Raw genomic sequence first — 16,564 nt, 5'->3', positions numbered from 1 at the left:
CAGGAAGCAAGGGTAGGAGACCCGTGGGTATGTTCATTGAAGTAAACCCAAGCAAGAGACACTGATGGCTTGGTATAGGATGGTGGCTGACATGAGAGAAGCGGTTGCACGTTCTAAGGGAAGAGATGAGATTGCGAGGAGTGAAGGGTGACTTCAGGGTTTCTGACCTGAGCAGCCAGTGAGATGACTGGAGCTGCCACTTACTGTGATGGGAAAGACTGTGGGTGGGAGCAGGGTTGGGGAGGGTAGGAGGGTGAGATAAAATCTTACACTGCAACATAGCACAGATACTAAAAGAAATTACCATATAGTTTTTTTAATGGTACATTTTATGTTAGAAGTGACTATTGTAGTCATTGCATTTAGAAATAATTTCCAAAAACCAACCCCTAGTTTTCACTGAAACTGAAGTTCAGTCCTGCTTATTTGACTGGGTTATTGGGGGAAATCATTTGAGCTCTTTATTGTGTTTATTTTGACTTTAAAGTTCAACATGTGAAATATAATTTCAATGAAACACAGAAATAATCCCTGTGAAATAGTCTACAGTTAGCACAATGAAAGAAAAAGCAAAAGCAGACATGAATCCTGCACACCTCTGGGGAGTTTATCTTCAGGATCTTCCAGTTCCTGTGTTTGTTTCGGTCTTACTCTCTGACATGGTATGTTTGCCTCAGGAGGTCAAGCTCCTCAGCGCTATCTTTTGCTGAATCACGCAGTTTCCAAGCTTGGAATCAGTGCCATTTGGCCAGATGTAGCAATGGCAGGATTGTGGGGCAGTTCATTCTCTTACATTGCTACTGGGAGGAAGTGACTTGTAAAACATCAAGAGTTGGTCATGAAGATTCTAACCTGGGAAAAGCTTTTTTGATACCCCTCTCGCTGATACGGCCGTATCCTTGTTTGGATTCTGGGTCGTAAGGCTGTGGCTGGTTTAGCCACTCATCGTATTCTTGCCAACCTTGCCTGAAATTATTGTCCTCATCAGAAGGCTTAGAAGGAGCCTAATCTTAGGCAGACAACTAGCAGGGCTGCTTGCTGACTTTGATAACAATTGACTTTTGATTGTTTGGCAGGTTTTAGGTTAATGGATTATTGGTTGTACAGTTACTTTCTATTTGGAAAGGTGAAATTTGGGTCTCTTGGCCCAAAGCTGGGGACAGTATTTTGTTGGTTGTAGTTATATCTGATTTCATATGTTGTTGATGATTCTCATTCATCAAAATAATGCAGATGTTTCTAAAAGTTTACTATGAGAAATCTAGATAACTTCTTTGAAGCACAAAATGACAGCTCTTTCCTATGCTGCTATCACTCATTCTTCCTTTGATAAACCTGTTTAGGAATAGAACGTTTCTCAGCCGGAAAGTACCACCATTTCTTTTTTGTTTTTTGTTTTTGTTTTTTTGAGATGGAGTCTCGCTCTGTCACCCAGGCTGGAGCACAGTGGTGCGATCTTGCCTCACTGCAACTTTCACCTCCCAGGTTCAAGTGATTTTCCTGCCTCAGCCTCCCGAGTAGCTGGGATTATAGGTGCCCGCCACCACACCTGGCTAATTTTTGTATTTTTAGTAGAGACAGGGTTTCACCATGTTGGCCAGGCCGGTCTCAAACTCCTGACCTTAGGTGATCCACCTACCTCGTCTCCCAAAATGCTGGGATTATAGGCGTGAACCCCCACTCCAGGCCAGCACCACCATTTGAATGTGGTCTTTTAGTGGAGAAATGAGAATGGTGGCAGATCTTTGCCCAGGTCTGTCTGATCAAGTATGAATCCATGGTTCTTGGCTAACATCAGGTTTTCTTCAGCTTTATCACTAACTTGATGAAGACAGATCCAAGATGTTGAAAAACTTTATAGCTTGGCACTAAGAGTTGTTGAGATCTTTCGTTTTCATGAGTATTCTGTTTAATTCTGTGCCAGCAGCTTGTTTCTTGGCTGTGGGCCCATCCTGTTTTGTGACTGATTTCATTAACCTTTTGGCTCAGAAAAGGAAGAGATTGAATAAAAGTTCTTCCAGATGCAGGTAAAAATGAAATTTAAGGACATCTCAAATGTCAGGCTCTGAATGCTATCTCTGAAAAATCCTTTTCATTTTCAAAAACTTGATAAGCTCTCTAATTTCTAGTGGTCTATACACATCGTAAATAAAGACCTTGAGTGTTCAGAGCTTTACTTTGATTTCTGAGGTTTACTTTTTTGATGGAAGAGCTAAAAGAATTGGCAGCGTGAGCACATTCTCCTTAAGTATAGTTTCCCATGAAGATTTCAGGTACAGGGATCAAAACCAAGAACTCTCCATATTCTGTCTCCTAAATGGGATTACGGTGTCACATTCCCTGCATTTTAGTTGGAGTATTTAACTTTCATACCCTTTGGGTTTGTGTTGCCTTGCACATCAAGGCTTTTAAGTGTTTCAGGGGAAACCATAATATTGGTGTGAAATCATTAAAGCCAGTTTTATAAGGAAAGAATTACTGTCTTGCATCTATGCCTTCCAGAGATCTTAGTCCCAGTTGATGGTGTTGTAGAATCCTCTGAATTTTGAGAATATTGACTGCATTTGTGGAAATCTTGACTTTGGTTTTCAGCTTGCTTCTTTTTCTGTGTGACTGCACGTCCTGCTTTGGTTACTGGCTGGTCATGGTCGTGAGGAGGTGGCCCTTATAGCTAGAGTAGCCTCACTGCCACAAAATCCTTTTTGACTTTTTTTTTTTTTTTTTTCTTTCAGAATGATGAGTTTCTTCTGGCATAAAGCAGAGCCATCTCCAGATCTCAGAGACAGGTTTCCATTGCCTTTTATTGGTGCTATGTTTGGGTTTGTTTAAAGGCTGATTAACTTTTGTCATCTTTGGGTGAACTTGTAGCCATTACCAATTCTGTACAGTATATATCTGGCATAAGTCATATAACTTGGCAGTGAAAAAGTAGTGACTTTGGGGCCAAAACATTGTTGGAGTCAGGATGCTAGAATGCTAAGTTGGAGAGGCTGCGGTGAGAGAATGGGGTGTTGGAAGTTGTAGTATGGAAGTTGCCCTTGCTGGCGGTGTCTAGGATACAGCCACAGGCGTGAGTGGCTGTGGTAGGGTAGCAGATAAAAGCACTGAAGGCCAGAAGGGCAAGGACCGAGGCGGAATTGTGGAGAGTCATTCGAGTTCTGATAGGCATGGTTTGAGAGTATCGGAGACAAGCTGGAAATGTTCAGAGTGAGGGGTAGTGCGCTGCAAGAGGGGACATCACCCATGCCCATGATGGAGGGGAAGTGAGTGGCGTCTGATGACACAGGGCAGAAGAGGGCAGGAGGGAAGAGGCACCCGAGAGGAGAGCCAGCGTGTAGATGCAGTGAGGAGGAGGGAACCCTCAGAAGAGAAGTTGGGAATAAAGGGTTTTTTTGTTTGTTTGTTTGGTTTTTTATGGTATGTTACCATGAGCACTATGGGAGTGTTTCAGGAATCAGAAAGGTGAGAAGAGGGGGTCTATTTTTGTTGTTGTTGTTGTTGTTATTTAGTTTTTATTTCATAATCATAAACTTAACTAAACTCTGCAATCCAGCTAGGCATGGGAGGGAACAAGGAAAACATGGAACCCAAAGGGAACTGCAGCGAGAGCACAAAGATTCAAGGATACTGTGAGCAAATGGGGTGGAGGGTGCTCTCCTCAGCTACAGAAGGAATGGTCTCAGGGCGAAGATAAAACACAAGTCAAACTTATTAGAGTTGTCCACAGTCAGCAGTGGTGATCTTGCTGGTCTTGCCATTCCTGGACCCAAAGCGCTCCATGGCCTCCACAATATTCATGCCTTCTTTCACTTTGCCAAAGACCACATGCTTGCCATCCAACCACTCGGTCTTGGCAGTGCAGATGAAAAACTGGGAACCATTTGTGTTGGGTCCAGCATTTGCCATGGACAAGATGCCAGGATCTGTATGCTTTAGGATGGAGTTCTCTTCAAATTTCTCCCCATAGATAGACTTGCCACCAGTGCCGTTATGGCGTGTGAAGTCACCACCCTGACACATAAACCCTGGAATAATTCTGTGAAAGCAGGAACCCTTATAACCAAATCCTTTCTCTCCAGTGCTCAGAGCACGAAAATTTTCTGCTGTCTTTGGAAACTTGTCTGCAAACAGCTCAAAGGAGACGCGGCCCCAGGGCTTGCCGTGGACAGCAATGTCGAAGAACACAGTGGGGTTGACCATGGCTAATAGTACAGGGTTTTCCTTGGCAGTGGCGTCTGCAAAGCTAAAGAGGGGTCTATTTTTTATTGGACCTCAGGTGCAGCTCCCACTGTGGGGTTGGGTGCATCAGGGTCTCAGACCCTGACACCATTAAGAAGGCAAATGCTGTAATCACTGTGGAAGTAATAGCAGTACCTCCCTCATAGATTATTGTGAAGGATACTGAGAAGAGCTGGTGGGGAACTTCGCAATGGATGGATCAGGCTGATAGTACCCGAACCCTTTGCTTTGTCATTAAAAGTGGAGCAGCCAGCCCGGTAGGTGCTCCTGTTGTGATGTAAAAGGAAGTATATAGACCATCTACAAAATACTTCACCTGCCCCTAAAAACACTGAACCTGAACTATGTGGCCACTAGATATAACTAGGTGTTTACAGGAAATACAGGACACAGGAACAGGATAAATGATCCTATGAGGACACAACCAAATCTGGAATAAGGAAGAGTCCATAAGGGGGGCAAAAAAAAAGGGAAGGCCAGACGCGGTGGCTCACGCCTGTAATCCCAGCACTTTGGGAGGCCAAGGCTGGCAGATCACGAGGTCAGGAATTCAAGACCAGTCTGGCCAACATAGTGAAACCCTGTCTCTACTAAAAATACAAAAATTAGCTGGGCATGATGGCACGTGTCTGTAATCTCAGCTACTTGGGAGGCTGAGGCAGGAGAATCGCTTGAACCCAGGAGGTGGAGGTTGCAGTGAGCCAAGATCGCGCCACTGCACTCCAATTTGGGCAACAGAGACTTCATCTCAAAAAAAAAAAAAAAGAAGCACAAGTGGTTTCAGACCACATATCCCCATGCTGTGTACTGCATTTGGATCCTGATGAAATCAAACCAATTGTAAAAAAATTGGGGTGGTGTTTTAAAAATAAGGAAAGTTAAAAATGAAATCTATATTAGATGGTAGTAAGGAATTATCCATTTTATTGGATATGATAGTGATATTGTGGTTACATTTTTTTAAAATGTGCTCCTTCCAAGTATCTATGAAGTCTTTACGAATAGGATGTCTGGGATTGTTTTAAAATACTCCACCCTCTCTCTAAAGAAAAGTGGCAGTAGATGAAGCAAGATTTGCAGAATGTTAATAATTGCTAAAGCTGGGTAATGGATATGTGGGGATTCATAATACTGTTCTCACTCTTTTTGTATATAAAAATTTCTCTAGCAAAAAGGTTTTTAAAAACAAATTTTAAGAGCATCTCACTCTCTTGCCCTGGCTGGAGTGCAGTGGCACCTTCTTAGTTCACTGCACCCTCAACCTCCTGGGCTCAAGTGATCTTCCTGCCTCAGCCTCCCTCAACTGTCTGGGCTCAAGCAATCCTCCTGCCTCGGCCTCCCAAAGTGGTGGTATTACATCCACCACACCCAGCCAATAAAACGTTTTCTAAAAATGTGTTAAAGTATATTGAGCACTCAATATGGCTTATCACATAGTAGTGCTATATTATACAAGTGTCTATATATTTGTTATTTTACTTACTACTTTTAGGTAACTTCTTTTGCCTAGGCATCAGGTTTAACCATGTGGGCTAAGAAAATAGGTCTAGGCAGAATTATAATGCCAGTAATGACCTAGCTTGGTGTCATGAAATGCCCTTTTGGTTCTGAAATTTTTATCCTATTAGTGGGTGCAGTAAGAGAACTTGTATATTGAACAAATGCAGATATAATTCATTTTGCCAACCTGATCCTTGTTTTAAAAGACAGTATCAGCCAGGCACGGTGGCTCATGCCTGTAATCCCAGCACTTTGGGAGGCCAAGGAGAGTGGATCACCTGAGGTCAGGAGTTCGAGACCAGCCTGGCCAACATGGCAAAACCCTGTCTCTACTAAAAATACAAAAATTAGTCAGGTGTGGTGGTGTGCACCTGTAATCCCAACTACTGGGGAGGCTGAGGCAGGAGAATCGCTTGAACCTGGGAGGCAGAGGTTGCAGTGAGCCGAGATCGTACCACTGCACTCCAGCCTGGGCGATAGAGTGAGACTCTGTCTCAAAAAAAATAAATAAAATAAGGCCGGGTGCAGTGGCTCACGCCTGTAATCCCAGCACTTTGGAGGCTGAGGCAGGCGGATCACGAGGTCAAGAGATTTAGACCATCCTGGCAAACATGGTGAAACTCCATCTCTACTAAAAATACAAAAAAAAAAAAAAAAAGAAAACTAGCCGGGCGAGGTGGCGGGCACCTGTAGTCCCAGCTACTTGGGAGGCTGAGGCAGGAGAATGGCGTGAACCCGGGAGGTGGAGCTTGCAGTGAACTGAGATCGCACCACTGCGCTCCAGCGTGGGCAACAGAGCAAGACTCCATCTCAAAAAAAAAAAAACTATACCACTTCTGTGAGACCTGTCCTAACCACTCTATTTGAAATTGCCATCCTGCCTACTTCCCGAAGGCCCCACATGTCTTGTCAGATCACTGGCATTATTTTTCTACAGCTCTTCTAACAAACTAATCTCACATGTTGAATTTACTTATACATACCTTGTCTCTTTCCTCACCTTCCACCTCTGTCTACAGTGTAAGCTCCACAAGGGCAGGGATTTCTGTCTTTGTTTTCTTTCGTATCTCTGCTCCTAGAATAGTGCCTGAAACACAGTCAATGCCCAATAAAGACTTAACTGAATAATATGTTGTGTTTCCTAAACAAAGATCAGGCTATTCGATCCATGGATCACACCCCTCACATTCATAAAAATGAAAATAAGGAGTCGATGTGGGTTGATCTGCACCTTCTAATCACGCCATCCCTGTGACCAGCGGCCATGTTTTCCAATGGCAGCTGGAGTCCGGTCTGTGGGCTCAGGTGCTACGCCCTGCAGCAGAGCCTGTTTTGTCATTGACCCTTGGTGCGGGAGGCACTCAAGCCAATGGAACTGATTAGACGATGATTCAATTAGACTAAGATAATCGAGGAATGTTGCTATTTTAATCTTGACCATGTGAGACCATTTGACTATCATCCAAAGGGCTCAGCCAAAAAAAGATTGCCTAATGAGTTAATTCTAACTCACCACAAAATATGAGAAAATGGGGCTGGGCACGGTGGCTCACGCCTGTAATCCCAGCACTTTGGGAGGCCGAGGCAGGTGGATCATCTGAGGTCAGGAGTTCAAGACCAGCCTGGCCAACATGGTGAAACCCCGTCTCTACAAAAATACAAAAATTAGCCTGATATCATGGCAGGTGCCTGTAATCCCAGCTACTCAGGAGGCTGAGGGGGGAGAATCACTTGAACCCAGGAGGCAGAGGTTGCAGTGAGCAAAAGAAGAGAAAAAGAAAACAAAATGGAAAAATGGGAGGCCTTTTTTTTTTTTTTTTTTTTTTTAAGACGGAGTCTCGCTCTGTTGCCCAGGCTGGAGTGCAGTGGCGCAATCTCTGCTCACTGTAAGCTCCGCCTCCTGGATTCACGCCATTCTCCTGCCTCAGCCTTCCCAGTAGCTGGGACTACAGGTGCCCACCACCACGCCCGGCTAATTTTTTTTGTATTTTTAGTAGAGACGGGGTTTCACTGTGTGAGCCGGGATGGTCTCGATCTCCTAACCTCTTGATCCGCCTGCCTCAGCCTCCCAAAGTGCTGAGGTTACAGGCGTGAGCCCCCGCGCCCAGCCCGGAGGCTTTATGAAATCAAGACATGTGTTCACACGTCGTCATCTCTTCCCAAATGTTATAGCTGAAAAATTTAAAGAGCTATTGATTCCAAGAGATGGCCCTGAGTTTAAACAAGACCTCTGCCTACTTGACAGCCTGACAAATTCCCACAGTGACACTGCCATGATCCTTTCCTCCAACAGGGCGTGAAATACTGCCCCAGCCCCACGGGACTGGTGTGATTGTTAGTGGGTACTTAGTCTTGCCGAATCTAATTTTTCCTTAAATAGTACCAATATGACAGCAATGTTGGGAGGTTGTCTCCTGCTGCCTCTGCATGTAGACATTGTCAACCTTGCTCAAGGGAAATGGGGTTGCTGGCTTTAGTCCAAGGTCCCTCTCTTGGCTGTTACTGGTAACATGCCATGGAACTGGGCAAGCCTCTTTCCTTTCGGGTGAAATTGCTCATCTGTAAATTGAGAGAATTGGGTTATCTAGTCCAACTTGGTCTAGATGGTCATAACATTTCTTCTTTAAAATTCTGTTATTAAAAAAAAATAACAAATGATTTGGAACGGCCAGGTTGGAATTACAACTCCTGAAAGGACTCGTTCATTAAAAATAAAATAGCCAGGCGCGGTGGCTCATGCCTGTAACCCCAGTACTTTGGGAGGCCGAGGCGGGTGGATCACGAGGTCAGGAGATCGAGACCATCCTGGCTAACAAGGTGAAACCCCGTCTCCACTAAAAATACAAAAAATTAGCCGGGCGTGGGGGCGGGTGCCTGTAGTCCCAGCTACTTGGGAGGCTGAGGCAGAAGAATGGCATGAACCCGGGAGGCGGAGCTTGCAGTGAGCCGAGATCGCGCCACTGCACCCCAGCCTGGGTGACAGAGCGAGACTCTGTCTCTAAATAAATAAATAAATAAATAATGGGTTGAAAATGCCGATGATCACACAGATCAGGTACGCTTTTTCTATGAATCATAATCTCATAAGGCAACTTTTACTCTGTGCTGTTTTAATTTTGCGATAGGAATTGTTCATTGGTCTTGCAATAATGTTTGCTCCTCTAGAGGGAGGTGTGCTCTTGGGTTCCCATTATTACCTTGTACTCAAGCAAGCGGAGAGGCTGCTGAGGGCCAGAACTGTAGACTGTGCAGGACAGCAGGCATTCCCCTCAAAGAAGGATTACATGAACAGACCCTGATGATAGTGGGGGCATGTTTGGTGGCTGATTTTTTATTTTTTATTTTTTTATTTTTTTATTTTTTTATTTTTTTGAGACCGAGTCTCGCTCTGTCGCCCAGGCTGGAGTGCGGTGGCCGGATCTCAGCTCACTGCAAGCTCCGCCTCCCGGGTTTACGCCATTCTCCTGCCTCAGCCTCCCGAGTAGCTGGGACTACAGGCGCCCGCCACCTCGCCCGGCTAGTTTTTTGTATTTTTTAGTAGAGACGGGGTTTCACCGTGTTAGCCAGGATGGTCTCGATCTGCTGACCTCGTGATCCGCCTGTCTCGGCCTATTTTTAATTTTTTATTTATTTATTTTTTGAGACGAAGTCTCACTCTTGTCTCCCAAGCTGGAGGGCGACGGCACGGTCTCGGCTCACTGCAACCTCTGCCTCCCGGCTTCAAGCGATTCTCTTGCCTCGGCCTCCTGAGTAGCTGGGATTACAGGCGCCTGACACCACGCCTGGCTAATTTTTGTATTTTTAGTAGAAACGGGGTTTTACCATGTTGGCCAGGCTGTCTCAAACTCCTGACCTCAGGTGATCCGCCCACCTTGGCCTCCTAAAGTGTTGGGATTACAGGCGTGAGCCACCACGCCCGGCCTGTTTGGTGGCTGATTTTATAATTAATCCTCATTAAAGAACTCCTGAGGAACTAACTCCTCAGTAACATTTTTCAGAAGTTGTCGTTCATCCAATCAGGATTTGGTTTACTTTAAAATAAGCTGGGTGCAGTGACCCACACCTGCAATCCCAGCACTTTGGGAGGTTGAGGCGGGCGGATCGCCTGAGGTCAGGAGTTTGAGACCAGCCTAACCAACATGGTGTAATCCCGTCTCTACTAAAAATACAAAATTAGCCAGGTGTGGTGGCACATGCCTATAATCCCAGCTACTTAGGAGGCTGAGGCAGGAGAATCACTTGAACCCAGGAGGCGGAGGTTGCAGTGAGCCAAGATGGCACCACTGCACTCCAGCCTGGGCAACAAGAGTGAAACTCTGTCTCAAAAAATAATAATAATAAATAAAATAAAATAAAATAAAACACATGCTTTAACAAAAGAATAACAATAACAAAAATAGATGTCTAAAGGGCCTTAGACTGGGAGTGTGCATGCTAATGAACTTGCTGAGGCTCACGTCATCTTTCTGGGCCTCAGCTTTCTCATCTGTAAAATGAAGATATTGAACAGATAAAGCCTCTGGCAGGTCCAGAGCTGCCCTCTTCAGTAGGGAGTCAAGAGCCACATGTGACTACTGAGCTTTTGCATGTGGCTAGTTTGGATTGTAAGTGTAAAATACACACTGGGTTATGAAGAGAGTATGAAAGAAACATGTATAGAATAATTTTTAAATGTTGGGTACATGTTGAAATGGTAATATTATGCATATATTGGATCAAATAAATATTTACATTAATTTCACCCACCTTTTGATGAGATAGGACATTTAAATTCCGTTAGTGGATATGTGATATACAGGATAAAACAGCATACAGAGGAAGGAACTTTCCCCCAGAATCTGTCCAAGTTAAACTTATATAAGATACTTTTTTTGGCTGGATGCTGTGGTTCACACCTGTAATCCCAACACTTTGGGAGGGTGAGGATCTCTTGAGGCAAAGAGTTCAAGACCAGACTGGGTAACAGAGACGCACCACCTCTACAAAAAATTTACAAATTAGCTGAGTGTGGTAGTGAATGCCTGTAGTCCCAGCTACTTAGGAGGCTGAGGTGGGAGGATCATTTGAGCCCAGGAAGTCGAGGCTTCGTGAGCAGTGGGCGACAGAGTGAGACCCGGTCTCACACACAAAGATTCTTTAAAATTTCATATTCAGGAATATTAATCCTGAAGAACAAAAACAACAAAAAGTTAAAATTGCCATTCCAATTGGTTTAAATACAGATGATATACAGAGTATGGGGGAAAATGAGACTTCTTGAGACTACATAAAAGGAGACATAAAATACCTGTTTTTTTTTTCCCAACAATATTTTGTTAGCTTATTAGTTTGTTCCTCAAACTTTTCTGCCAAAGATGGAACATCACTGAGCTGCTTCTGCTCCACCTCGAGGCATAACATTTCTTTCAAATCTCTTGTTTCCGCTTTAAAAAAAGTCCATGTGAGTTTTTCATTCCACTTCATACTAAATTCCTGTTAAATTGTTTTAATTTATTTTTAAAATTGATACATATTAGATGTACTTTTTTTGGTACATGTGATAGTTTGATATATTCATATAGTCAAATCAAGGCAATTGGGATATTTATCACCTTAAAGCTTTATCTTTATCTTAGGCCAGGTGCAGTGGCTCATGCCTGTAATCCCAGCACTTTGGGAGGCTGAGGCGGGCAGCTCACTAGAGGTCAGGAGTTCAAGACCAGGCTAGCTAACATGGTGAAACCCCATCTCTACTAAAAATACAAAAAGAAAAAAAAAAGAAAAAAAAAATTGGCTGGGCACAGTGGCGCACACCTGTAATCCTAGCTACTAGGGAGGCTGAGGCAAGAGAATTGCTTGAACCCAGGAGGTGGAGGTTGCAGTGAGCCTAGATCGTGCCACTGTACTCTAGCCTGGGGAACAGAGCGAGACTCTGTTTCAAAAAAAAAAATTTTTTTGTTTTCTTTACCCTAGGAACATTTGCATTATTCTAGCTAATTTTGAAATATACAATCAATTAACATTAACTATAGTCACCCAACTGATCTATCAACACCATATCTTATCTCTTCTATCAGCTTAAAACAAAATTCATGTGAATTTTTCACGCCGGTTCATAATAAATTTCTGTTATTTTTGAAGTTTTAAACTCCCATCAAGTAATGATGCTCCAGAAAGTAGTTCCCCACATTTAACCTGTAGTTTTCTTGAGGCACATCAGGATGATCATAATTGTATTGTATATTTTGTTGCTCCTAAAAAGAATATGGCAAGATTTTTGTCAATTGGAGGACAATGGTATCCATTATATTGCAGTTAGGATTAAATGAGATATAATGCAGGCGTGTCATTTAGTACACAATACACGTTAATCAAAATAAATACTGTTTACTTTTCTCATTTGGTTCCTAACAGGTGCGGTTCCATATAAAATGAAGGATAAGGGCTACAGCATTTTTTGTCAGACTTGGACAATGTTGAATGTACTAGAGAAGCATATTTTAAGGTATAATAGTACATGGAGGCTGCTACAGGACCATATAGGAACCCATTCATTTACAGTTTTTTTGTTGTTGTTGTTGTTTTTGTTTTTCTTGAGACGGAGTCTCAATCTTGTCATCCAGGCTGGAGTGCAAACGTGCAGTCTCAGCTCTCTGCAACCTCTGCCTCCCAGGTTCAAGCAATCCTCCTGCCTCAGCCTCCCAAGTAACTGGGATTACAGGCATGTGCCATCACACCCAGCTAATTTTTTTCTATTTTTAGTAGAGACGGGATTTCACCATGTTAGCCAGGCTGGTCTCAAACTCCTGATCTCAGGTGATCCACCTGCCTCAGCCTCCCAATGTGCTGGGGTTGCAGGTGTGAGTCACCACGCCCAGCCTACAGTTTCGTTAATACTTATGCAGGTCTTAGTAGGCAGTCATGTGCTGTAACTGAAAAGTCCCAGATTTGAGTTAAGAGAACCTGATTCTAGCCCAGGATCTGCTACTCCTTTTTAATTTTTTAAAAATAATGTATACCTTGCCTATTAATAATTTTTAAGGCCAGGTATGGTGGCTTACACCTGTAATGCCAGCACTTTGGGAGGCTGAGGCAAGAGGATTACTTGAGCTCAGGAGTTCAAAACCAGCCTGGGCAACACAGAATACCTCATCTCTATTAAAATAAAACTAAAAAAAAATTAGCCAGGTGTGGTGGCACGCGACTATGGTCTCAGCTATTCAGAGGCTATGGTGGGAGGATCGCTTGAGTCTGGGAGGTTGAGGCTGCAGTGAGGCGTGATGGTGCTCCAGCCTGGGTGAGTGAGATGCTGTTTCAAAAAAAAAAAAAGAAAAAAAGAAAGAAGAAGAAAAACAACACAAACCAAACACCAAAAATCAGAATTTTTAACTAGTCTTCATTAAGTAACATTCTCAATACTATCAGTAAAAAGATCAAAGCCATTCAGAGGAAGGGAGAAGGTGCTATAGCCAAAACCAAATAGGCTGCCCTAGTTGGTGCTTAGCTGAATTTCCTGAGTTGCTGAGCGCAGGGTCACTGAGCTTGGGGAAGTCATCTGACATTTCCCTCCTGGCCTGGGTCCGCTCACCTCCACAGTGTAGAGGTTGGATGCTGCTTCCTGCAGTATTGACTAACTGGGTGAATGTGGGCAAATCCAACTTTCTGAACACACTCCCTCATCTGAAATGAGGACGGTGAGGAAGGTGAATGTGCTGCCAGTGAAAGCTCAAAGCTTGACATCAGGAAGCACTCAATTAATGCTGGCTTCCCCTGCGAATTCTCGGAGTCTAATACAAATTCACTTGCGGTGTCATTGTGTCGTTCTGTTACCCTCTTCCAAAATGAGGAAGTGAGTGTTCTTGTACGAACGGGCTCCTTTGGATTTAAAAACAGCACTCCAGGGCAAAGTGGTCTTTCCATCCTTAGCACAGCCCGTGGAGAAGGAAGGGGGATCAATTGTGGAAATGGTCCTCACCTCCCACGCGGCTCCTGGGAATATGTCTCAAGAGCAGATGAGGGCTTTGACCCCAATGGCAGATCAGTTCACACTACATTGTAAATGGCTCATTTGCGTAGAGCAAACGGTGATGGGTGGAGGGCAGTGGAAGGGGCGCGGTGGGAAGTCCAGAGAGAGGTCCAGAAAAGAGAGGGTGGAGAAGTCCAAAAGCCAAACTTACTGACTTCACAGTTTTACCTGGGCCAGCCCTGCCCTGGCCTAAGCCGGGAGGCGGGGGTGAGGGGGGAACTGGTTCGCTTTCAGGGCCTCCTCATCGCGTCAGGAAGCCACGCCCTGTTTGGGACATGGGACCACACTACACAGCTTGTGGGCTCAGGTGAAGCTGGAAACGGAGCTGCGGCCCACACCGGGCAGCCTGAGTCCCAGAGAGCGGGACAGCAGGGCGGGGTCTGTGGCACCTGCCGAGCTCCCGACCCCGCGCCATTTGAGAACCCAGATTTCCTCTGGCATGTAAGCCAAGGGGTCATTTGGATTCTGGAGGAGAGCCAGGTTGTCGTTTTGGGTGCTTATGTTTGTTTTGTTCCGTTTGTTTTCTGTTCGTGGCAGCCTCGTGGAGCATCTAGTTGCCCAGCTTGCCGCAGTGTGGAGAGCCCGGAGCTGCGGCTCTGCTGGAAAGCCGGCTCGGGTTAGGATCTCCAGCAGCGTCTTCGCGGCGGTGGTTTCTGCACAGGTACACCCGTGCTTGCTGCCTTCAGTCTGTGGCCGGAGAAGAAAGTATCTTGACCACAGAATCAGCCGGGAGTCCTGAGGCATTCGCTGGATTGCTCTCCCAGCATCTCTCTAAAATACCGTGACCTTGGGAGCGGTTCTGAGTCCTGGGGTGGCCGAGAGGGCTTACATTCTCTCCTGCCTCTGGAGGCAGCGGGTGGGGAACAAAGAGAAGAATCTCTGGGGCCGGCTTTCCAGAGAGGTAAAGTTTCCAGAGGTGTCACAGAGACAAAAATCCAGCCCTCTGACTAGATGGGCTTGCTGCAGACAAGGCTGTTCTGGAAACAAACAAACAAAAAATTTCAAATAGGTTAACAATGGGAAAATATTTTTGCATTGAAGAAAAAACAAGCCCCTACGAGAAGGCAGGTCCAGAAAAGATCGCTGCATGATTGTATTTTGGGTTTGAAATTTCAGCTGCTTCTATATTCAAGCCAAAGGGAGCCCCACCCCCCAGCCTCGGTGGGCTCTCCCTGGTCGCAGGGTCACATCAAAGGGGCCTCACCCCTTTTGGTATGGGCTTTGTGCCAGCCACTGTCAGCATCCCAGCAAGCACAGCATTTGTTTCCTAGAACGATGTTGTTTTGAAGGGGAAAAAGCTTATATTCGGCACATTATGGGGGCTCTGGATCCTGCGGGTGGAGGCTGGGTGCGGGAAGGGCTGGCTGTGTTGTGGGAGGCCCAACTGCTGCCCACTGGAGCTGCAGGGGTGTGGAGGCAAGGTCCGCACCGACTGTGCTAGATGGAAAACAAAGTGTCTGCAAATACTAACAGATAGGAAAGAAGGCTGCGCAGCGTGTGGAAACGGGGGTGGATGCTGGAGCCATCGGAACCCTGTGGCTTTTAGGAATGTAGATGGCCAGTGCTTGCAGATGTTCACAGAGTGGAAACTGTGAATGGACCAAGAGGCCAGACCTCACAGCTTGGGTTGCCCCTGGGAGGGCAGCTGAGAGTCAGGCAGCTCTTGGGTTTGATGACGCGTACCCTTGAAGGGCTGCTCTTAACTTTCGTGTCTTTTCCTCAGTTAACACCTGGAAGCAGGACAAGGAAGGCCCAGAGGAGCTCCTTTGGTGGTTTCTCAGCTTAGGGGCAGGACTGTCATCTGATCTGTGCCCTAGATGTGGAAATGGGATCCACTTTCTGATGGCCTATTAGGGCCTTTCTCTGTCACACACAACTTCAAGAAGAGGAGGGGAAATTGAAAAGTGGTAGCCTTGACTGTCGGCATCCTGCCCTAGTGTGGAAGTCAACAGTCTGTCCTTCCCCGGGAGTGGCCAGTGCTGCTCTGGGGCTGCTTCCTGCACCCACAAGCTGCAGAACTGCAAAGCCTCTCGGCCTCCCATGAGTGTGCTCTGATTTATTTATTTACTTATTTGTTTGTTTGTTTTGTTTGAGACAGTCTCGTTCTATCGCTTAGGCTTGAGTGCAATGGTGCTATCTTGGCTTAGTGCAACCTCTGCCTCCCAGGTTCAAGCAATTCTCGTGCCTCAGTCTCCCGAGTAGCTGAGATTACAGGCGCACGCCACCATGCCTGGCTAATTTTTTGTGTTTTCAGTAGAGATGGGGTTTCACCACGTTGCCCAGGCTGGTCTGGAACTCCTGAGCTCAAGCAATCCACCTGCCTTGGCCTCCCAAAGTGGTAGGATTACAGGCATGAGCCACCGCACCTAGCCTGAATTTTTTTTTTTTAAGTAGAAAATGTGAACAGCAGAATGAAATGCCACCCAGTTAACCCATTTATGCCAGAGATTGTTGCAAATTTTTTTGTGTGAAAAATCAGACCTTAGCGATGACCTTGAGCAGTAGAATATAAATAACTCCCATAAGCTTGGCATTCCAATAATGGAACACTAGGCATAAATGGGCTAATGATCTCTTTCCTTCCTTGGGCTCTTTTTATGTAGCTTCTATGCTGCATTTTTTTTTTTTAAACAGAATCGCATTTTTTTTTTTTTTTTTGAGACAGTCTTACTTTGTCACCCAAGCTGGAACGCAGTAGTGCAAACATGGCTTACTGCAGCCTCAACTTCCCAGGCACAAGGGATCTTCTGACTTCAGCCCTCTAAGTAGCAGGACTACAGGTGCACACCACCACACCTGGCTAATTTTTTTTTTTTTTTT

At 45.2% G+C, this 16,564-nt stretch overlaps 1 pseudogene; it reads right to left on the bottom strand.

The window, feature by feature from the left end:
• Positions 1-3,495: 3,495 nt before the first annotated feature.
• LOC102146306 (peptidyl-prolyl cis-trans isomerase A pseudogene) lies at positions 3,496-4,200 on the bottom strand (annotated as a pseudogene).
• Positions 4,201-16,564: the final 12,364 nt, after the last annotated feature.

This window comes from Macaca fascicularis, chromosome 4 (genome assembly GCF_037993035.2).
Source record: "Macaca fascicularis isolate 582-1 chromosome 4, T2T-MFA8v1.1".
Taxonomy (NCBI): domain Eukaryota; kingdom Metazoa; phylum Chordata; class Mammalia; order Primates; family Cercopithecidae; genus Macaca; species Macaca fascicularis.
Note: the sequence above shows the minus strand (reverse complement) of the source record. Positions and strands in the feature narration are given on the sequence as shown.